The 9,135-nt window shown below is 38.0% G+C and overlaps 1 pseudogene; it reads left to right on the plus strand.

Annotated features, from left to right (window-relative positions):
* The first annotated feature begins 7,902 nt into the window (after positions 1 to 7,902).
* Positions 7,903 to 8,840, plus strand: LOC102827128 (annotated as a pseudogene).
* Positions 8,841 to 9,135: the final 295 nt, after the last annotated feature.

Consider the following 9,135-nt stretch of genomic DNA (forward strand, 5'->3'; position numbering starts at 1 on the left):
AGCCGTTTCTGTATTACCTTTAGCAAAACTTTGCTCACTTGAGATATCAAAGAGATTGTCCTATGATTTCCGCATTCCATTGGGTCACCTCTCTTTAGAATGGGCATAAACATTGATCTCTTCCAATCAGTCGACCAGACAGTTGTCTTCCAAAGTTCTCGCTGCAAGAACTTCGAGCAGCGAGACATGTAGTGTGGAGCTCCAACAACAACATGGAATCTGAGATACTGCATTATATATGAAGAAGAGCATCACATAAGGATTGTAGGGAGATTTATTAACAATCTGCGATATGCAGATGATACAACCATGCTTGGTGAAAGTGAAGAGGATTTACAATGCTTACTGTTGAAGATCAAAGACCACAGCCTTCAGCATGGTAAAGAAAGCAAACATCCTAACAACTGGACCAATAAATAACATATGATAACTGGAGAAAATATTAAAGTTGTCTAAGACTTCATTTTGCTTGGCTCTACAGTAAACATTCATGGCAGCAGCAGTGAAGAGATCAAAGGACATATTACATTAAACAATTCTGCCACTCAAGACTTCTATAAAGTGTTCAAGGGCAAATATATTAAGTTGAGGACTCAGGTGAACCTGACCCAAGCCATGACATTTTCAATAACTTCATTTGCTAGAGAAAGTTGGACAACGAATAAGGTGGAGGATTGTAGATTATTGGATACATTTAAGTTATAATCTTTGCAAAGAATATTGAAAATATCTTGAAGTGCCAGAAGAATAAATAAATCTGTGTGGGAAGAAGTACAGCCATAATGCCCTTATATGCCAGGGGGATTAGACATCATCTCTCATACTTCAGACATATTAGCATCAGAGACTGGTCCCTTGAGAAAGGCATTATGCTTTGTAAATTGGAGGGTCAGTGCAAAAGAGAAAGACCACCAACAAGAAAGACTGTCATAATAGCATCGGCAATGGGCTTACGAGTAACAAGAAGATAGTGCAAGGGCTGGTGGATAACATACATGAGGGATTACATGATTGGTTAGTAGTACATAATTGCAAGAATATATGTTTTTCTATTAATTATAGTGGAGTCATAGGATAACTGCAGATCATGTTTTTCTGGAAGCCTGTAATTAAAATTATTTTCTCAAACATGGCTTTACTTGGGGATTCATTGTAAAGAAGTTCTCTTCATAATACTATGAGTCAAGGGTGTGTGTCGAGTTGTATACTTTCACCACACGTTTAATCTGCATGCTGAGCAAATAATCCCCCAAACTGGATTATATGAAGAACTTGATATCATATATTCCAGTTTTTTTGGATTATATGATGGTGGAAGATTCATTAACAGGTGATACAACCTTGATTACTGAAAGCAGAGAGGACTTAAAATACTAACTGATGAAGTTAAAAGACCACAGCATTGGATATGTACTTCACCTCAGTATAAAGAAAGCAAAAATCCTCACGGATATATGATTTCATGATAAAAGCAGAAAAGATTGAAGTTGTCAAAGACTTTATTTTGTTTATGTCCACCATCAACCCTCATGGAAGCAGCAGACCAGAAATCGAACAATAGATTGCATTTAGTCAAATCTGCTGCACACGATCTCTTTAAACTGGTGAAAAGTAAAGCTGTCAGTTTGAGTACTAAGGTGCACTTGATCCAAGCTATGGTATTTCCCATAGCCTTATATTCATGTGAAAGTTGTAAAATGAGTAAAGAAGGCTATAGAAGAATTAATGCATTTGAGTTATGGTGTTTGAGAAGAATATTGAATGTGCCATTGACTTCCTGAAGAACAAACAAATCTGTGTTGGAAGAAATACAGCCAAAATGCTCCTTGGAAATCAAGATGGCCATAATTCATCTCTCATAGTTCAGAAAGGATCAGTCCCTGGAGAAGGATATCATACTTGGTAAGATGGAGGGTCAGCAAAAAAAGAGATCCCCAATAAGATGAACTGATACAGTGGCAGCAGTAGTGGGTTCAAGCATACCAAACAATGTTGGGTAGGAGCAGGACCTGACAGTGTTTTGTTCTGTTGTGCATAAGATCACTATGAGTAGGAACCGACTCGATAGCACCTAACAACAAGGAGTCAAAACACTTCAGGAATCCTGGTTTGGTATTGCAGGGTAAGTGTTAACCTTTTAACTGCAATGTTGGCAGTTCCGATTGGCCAGCTGCTCATTGAAATCTATATACAAGGTCACAATAAGTCAGAACTGACTGGAAGATGCTTAACAACAACAAATGAGTCAAAGCCCTTCAGACATAGGCTATAGAAACCTGAAACTTTTGACTATATGGGAAAGATCCCCTCGGGATAGACTGTGACATCTTACAACTGCTCTACCTGAAATAACAGAATTCACTTAGAGTATATGTTTAAGTCTGTACAGAGTTTAGAGAAGTAGCTGTTAGAAAAGACTGCTTGATATGAATTTTATCTTAGTAAAAAGAATGCAAAACTCCTCACCACTGGACCAATAATTGACAGCAGGATAATTTCCGAAAAGATTGAAGTTGTCAAAGACTTCATTTTATTTGGGTCCACCATCAACACTCATGGAAGCAGTAGTCCAGAAATCAAACAGAGGATTGCATTAAGCAAATCTGCTAATTCTTGGTTCATGTCAAGACTTCAAAATGGAGTTAAGGCTCTGTTTTCAGGATGTTCTATTTACATACACCAAGTTAATCAGATTTTAAGTTCCCATTTAGTTCTTTAACACATTTCAACTATTGACCTTTAACACATTAAAACTGCTTTTCTTCAGACATAGCCCCTTTGCTTCTATAACCAGTACACAGAGTGACTCATAAAATCTTCAATTGTTCTTTATGATAAACCCTTTACAGGGTGTAGTTTAACTCTAAGAGTGATGGTTACTAGATTTGTTTCCATGTAAAAAGTTAAGTGTTCCTTGGATAATTTGTTACTTTATATTCACAACTAAGATGGAAGAATTCTCCTTGGAGGAAACAAAATCCACCTAACTCTGAATGTTTTCTCCACCCTTTCCCTTCCCCTCCACAGATGGCTACAAAGAAAGAAAATTGGCAGAAGAGTTTCCATTTTATCTTCTTTGTACCCAAGGTAATTGAATTGTTTAGAGAATGGAAGAACAATCCAACAATTTAATGAAGAGCTAGGAGCTTTCCATAGACTCTGGAAACTTTAAAGATGTCCTCACTGCCCTTCTTCCTGTAAATATTTGATTCTGGCCCAGGAGAAAACCAATCTGGAATTCTCAGAGACAAACCACGGAGAAGAGAAACAGCTTCAGTGATACTATCAGACAGTGTTAGTGTGTCCCATTGAGTGTTGGTGGAGTAAGAAGAAAAAGAAGAAAAGCATACACTAGACCATATCTCTCTGTTAAGGAGACTGCACATTTCCATATTTGTTTAGAAAGGTGAGCTTCTTATAATTAGAAGACCTTTATTTTCTACAACAGCCTGTCTTTTCATGTTATGAATATATTTCTTCCTGGTTTTATAGAATGCAGACCCTCTCTCTAAGCAGAGTTAGAAATGGGGAAATGGTCATATCTTAATCAGTTTTGACATTTTGTCTTATCTCGGTCACCAAACATCACTGCTCTACTCTCTTCTAAGAAGTGTAGATTGTTGTTAGACTCCCTACATTTATAACTTTATATAGTTCCTAGAAGATGAATATCTATTTTGCAGGAGGAATTGTCTCTTATGGGAAGGCAGTGACTCCTTAGGATAAGCACTGGACTGAGAATCACAATGTCGGCAGTTCAAATTCACGAGCCACTCTGTGGGAGAAATATGAGACTTTGGGCTCCCAACTTGGAAACTGTGCAGATCCTCTGTAAGTCAGAACTGGCACAGTAGCACTCAGCAACAACAATGGCAACAACTGTGCTTTTTGTCTAAGGTGATGTGTTTTTATTTATATATCCCTGTTTTTATGTCAATTGAAATTTTTTTGTTTTTTTGTTTTTTAATATACTTTTTGATATCCGAACAATTTACTGATAGCAATGAAAAGTTGCACTAAAAAGTGTTGTGAATGAGTGAAGGTCTACAAAGCAGATCATCATTTTTGCATTGAACAATTTACACATATTTTGTTTCATTTTATTAATTACCATCTGTTCATTGTAACATCACTTTTCCCACTTCTTCCCTGTGTTTCTCATTTTCATTCCTCCCTCTTTCTTAATCCTTTTCAACTTTGTGCTTAGGTAAAGAACACATCCCTTTTGATCTCAAATGATTGATTATTCTAACTGTGCATACACCTCACTGGAGTTACTATTCTCTTTATAGACTTATTTATATTTTGGCGGAAAATTCAGCCATAAGGGTAAGTTCAGCTCCAGATCTAAAGGATGCATGAGGACCATAGTCTTAGGGTTCCACCAACTTCTATCTGATTAGTAAGCCTGGTCTTTCTTATGATTTTGAGTTTTGATCCACATTTTTTTCCCAGTCTATCCAGAATCTTCTAATATGATCTCTGTTAGAGTAGTTGGTAGTAGTAGCCCAGGCACTATCTAGTTCTTCTGGTCTTAGACTCATGAAGACTAATGTTCACTTCACCCATTGGTCCATTCAATTAATTATTTCCATGCATCCTCAATTTCAATCATTCTTCTTTCCTCTGAAAAGAGAGGGATCAATAGATACTTCTACCTTATATGGCCACTCATGAGCTTTCAAGACTCTCAGTTGCTACTCACCAAAGCAGGACACAGTATATTGTCTTCGTTAACTATGTTATGCCAATTGATCATGGAGTCCCCTGAGACTATGACTCTCTGTCAGCAGGTCCAGCAACTCATTACCTGAATGTGTTTGGCAGTGTGTAAGAAGTTTTCATAACTTTGACCCTTATGGTCCACTATATTGATGGATATATTTGTAGCAAAGGTAAGTATCTACATACAAATGTGCTTTTTAAGACCTGTACATATTTATGGGTATACTTATGCTTTCCCTCCCACATCCATTCGATCTGGGTTTTTTATCCATGCGTTTACTGGTAGATCACCACCTTTGCATGATGGTTCATAGTCAGCATGTACCTCTGTTGCTGCTTTTCCTTAGTGTCCAAAATATCATACTCAAATAGCAAAATTATTTCTGAGGTTTTAGTACCCAGATCCATTTCACATTCTTATTTTAAAATATTTAGGAAAATAATTAAAGTTGGATTATGTTGCCTTGGTTTAGTGTTTTAATCTAGATTTTCCTGTTGGCTGTGGTTTTAAAACAACCATTCTATATCAGGTTAAATTTATTATGGGTAAACAAATAATGATTTCTCACTCACAAGTAAGCACATAATTTCCTATATAAGAGACACATCAAGAAATTATGTCTGAACTTCTGTTTCTGAACCTCACAAGCTGTGTCCTTTCTAGCCCTTATTCTGTGTTCTCCATCTATTGTCCTTTCAAAATACCTTCCAAGCTCACTGCCTCATAAGGCAACCAAGACTTCTGTTGTCTCGTCCATTATGCTTGTCCTTTCCTTACTTGCTTTGACTGACAATTGTAAAGTTTTTTTTTTGTTTGTTTGTTTGTTTTTTTTCCCTCTCAGGTCAAATAACCCTATTTCAGCTAAGACTTTCCTTTTACCCTCCCAGGCTAAATTATATATCTGAAAAAATATTTCTGTCTTTTGATTAATTACCCTTGGTTATGCATAGGTATGGAATCCTGGTGTGGTGCTGTGGTTAGTGTGCTAGATTGCAAAGTTGGTTTGAACTACAAGGTCAGCAGGTCAAGCTCACCAGCTACTCCTCCAAATCCCTCTACAGGGATGCTATGGATCAGAACCGACTCAATGTCATTTAAGAACAACAACATGCATAGATAGTATTTTTCTCTAATGGAAAATATAAACATTTACTTACAAATCTTAAGTTTTACTTTCGATATTCTTTAGTATGATTTTCTGCATAAGGTTTTAATTCTTTAACCTAATCCTTCCATTGAGTTCTTTATAATTAACTCCACTGATTTTAATATAAAACATCTTCATCAAATAGCATGTACAGATGAGAACTTACTCACACATGAATTGTGGTTGATTTTAATGGTTGTATGCTTTGATCTCCTCCTTTTTCTACATAGTCCACATGCCCTTTGGAAGAATTCATTTGTCAAGTGGTCCTGAAAGAGAGAGTCAGAGGGATTAGAAATGCTGCATGAAGGTCAAAAAGAGGTAACAGACGTTGCATTTTTGATGATCACAATTCCATCCTTCCTGTGGGCACTAGTTTAAATGGGTTATTAGTAAATAATAGACACGGAAGACAGACTTATTTTGATGATAAAACATAAAGACACAATTATCAAGTGCTTTCTGTATGCCACACTAGATAAAGTACACGTATCATCTCATTTAATGTACTCATCAATCTTTTCATGTAGGAAATATCACTGCTCTCCAAGGAAAGGTGAGGTATTGGCATCTGAGATTAACTTACTTTTTCAAGGTTACACGGGAAGTAATTTGGTAGAGTTAAAGTTCTTTTCCAGGCAGTATCATTTAAATACACAGTTCTGAAATAACAGCTTTATTCTGAAGTTTGGTAGATTTATAAATCCAAAATAATTGTCATAAAAGGAAGAGATTAGCTGGGCGATACTTAGGGAAGCTACAGGTTGGAAACGGCTTGATGGTAGCTTGTTGTTTTTGTTGTCAAGTGCCTTCAAGTTGGTTCCGATTCATAGAAACTCTGTACAGGTTTCTGAGGAGCACCTGGTCAATTTGAACCAACGACTTCATGGTTCAAATCGATCTTAAGGTCATGTGCTTATACTACGGAGCCACAATATTTGACATCTCTCTGTTCAAAATGGCATTTGTAAACTTCACAAAGAAAATACTGGTAATCACATTTTTTTTTTCCTGGAAAATTTTTTATTATTAATTTTGCTGGGGGGGGTAAATTGCGGGGGGGGTGGCGATTACACAGTAGTCCTTGTCAGCTGCCTTCCTCATGGCGACCAGGGAATTGTTCAGTTCCTTGTGCTTCCTCTTGGCACAGATGTGCATCTCCACCCATTTCTTAATGAATTTGAGTGCCCATTTGAACTTGGAGACCCGGAGCAGCTTAGCTTGAGCTCATAGGGCACAAAGCAGGAGGCCTCCTGGATCATTACCCCTGAAGAACTTGGTGTGCTTGGTGAGGTGCTCCCGGAAGAGGCTGTGCTGCCGCTTGCTGGAATTATCGATTACTTTTTGGACTTGGTTGAGGCTCAGGCAACACACAGCCATGGCTGCTATTCATCGATGGCTGCAGCAACAGAAATCAGATTTTTTTAAAAAGGAATAAAAAAATTAGGCATTAAGAGTTACCTGTCACATCAGTAGAAATTGTCAGGCCATTTTTAAGAACTGCAATTTAAATTCAGATGACCTTTAATCACTAACCCAGAGGTACCAGAATGAAGTAGGTATGGATATTATCAAGGAAAGAAGTTGATTTGGAATCAACATAACATGTTTGTAATTAGTTTGAAGCGTCACAACAAAGACTAAATTGATTTAAGGGCATAGATTCAAATTGGATAATTAGAATCAAGTTTTGTTCCTGGTAAGTGCCTTCCAGACGGTTACAACCCATAGAGACCATATATACGGTTTCCAAAGAGCGGTTGGTGAGCTTGAAGTGCCACCCTTGCAGTTCAAACCAACCTTGTAGTCGAGCACATTAAGCCACAGAGCCACACCAGGATTCCTTAGAATCAATGAACAGAAGCTAAAAGAGATACTTCTGCTAAATTAAAATGGAAATGGGATGCCATATCATTGGAAGGACTCAATAAAAAATATATCCATGGTATTGTAAGGTGATGACTACTGTGATGCCAGTTGGCTATTCATTAAATGTTGCTTTTACCTTCTTTTCCAGCCTACACACTATATGGAACCAGAAAACCAAACACAAGTTTCAGTATTCCTCCTACTGGGTCTCTCGATGAATCAGACCTTCAGCCTCTCCTCTTTGGGATCTTCCTGTCCATGTACCTAGTCACTGTGATTGGGAACCTGTTCATAATCCTGACCATCAGTTTAGACCACCACCTTCACAACCCCATGTACTTTTTCCTCTCCAACCTGTCCTTTGCTGATATTTGTTTCGTTACTACCACAGTCCCAAAGATGTTGGTAAATATCCAGACAGAGAGAAAAGACATTTCCTACATAGGATGCCTTACTCAGGTATATTTTTTCCTGTTCTTTGTTGCACTGGACAATTTTCTTCTGACTGCAATGGCCTATGACCGCTTTGTGGCTATCTGTCACCCGCTGAACTACACAGTCATTATGAACCCCCGGCTCTGTGGTTTGCTGGTTCTGATGTCTTGGTTCATTACATTCTGGGTCTCCCTGCTTCATATTTTACTGATGATGCAGCTGAACTTCTGTATAGGCACTGAGATTCCACATTTCTTCTGTGAACTGGCTCAGATGATCAAAGTGGCCTGTTCTGATACCCTCATCATTACCATCATTATGTATGTCATGACTGCCTTGCTGGGTGTCTTTCCCCTCACTGGGATCTTATTTTCTTATTCTCAGATTGTTTCTTCCTTAATGAGAATGTCATCTGCTGGGGGTAAGTATAAGGCATTTTCCACCTGTGGGTCTCACCTCTCTGTAGTCTCCTTGTTCTATGGGACAGCCCTTGGGGTCTACCTCAGTTCAGCTGTGACTAATTCTCCCAAGAGAAGCTCTGTTGCCTCAGTGATGTACACTGTGGTCACACCCATGATGAACCCCTTCATCTACAGCCTAAGGAATAAAGATATGAAGGGAGCCCTGGAGAAGCTCTTCAGTAGAGTAGCTTCTTGTCCATGATGGTCACTGGATTCAGGGCTAAACGGATCCATGGTCTCCAAAACTAAATGCCACAAGTTTAAATATCCTGATCTGTTTTTCTTCCCTATACTTATATGTCATTTTCTTTTCCTAAAGCATCTATGACTTTACTTTCTGCTTGTTATTATTTACTTTTTCCTCAATTTTTCTCAGTAATTCTTGCAGCCTCTTCTTTCCTATATGCTCCCCATAAGGTTCTTTATTCACTAAGCTTTCTTACTGCCATTCCTGACAACTACAACCGTAGGTTTGCAGCATTATCATGTCAGGTTCT

The sequence above is a fragment of the Chrysochloris asiatica genome, unplaced genomic scaffold (assembly GCF_000296735.1).
Source record: "Chrysochloris asiatica unplaced genomic scaffold, ChrAsi1.0 scaffold00493, whole genome shotgun sequence".
Lineage (NCBI taxonomy): Eukaryota > Metazoa > Chordata > Mammalia > Afrosoricida > Chrysochloridae > Chrysochloris > Chrysochloris asiatica.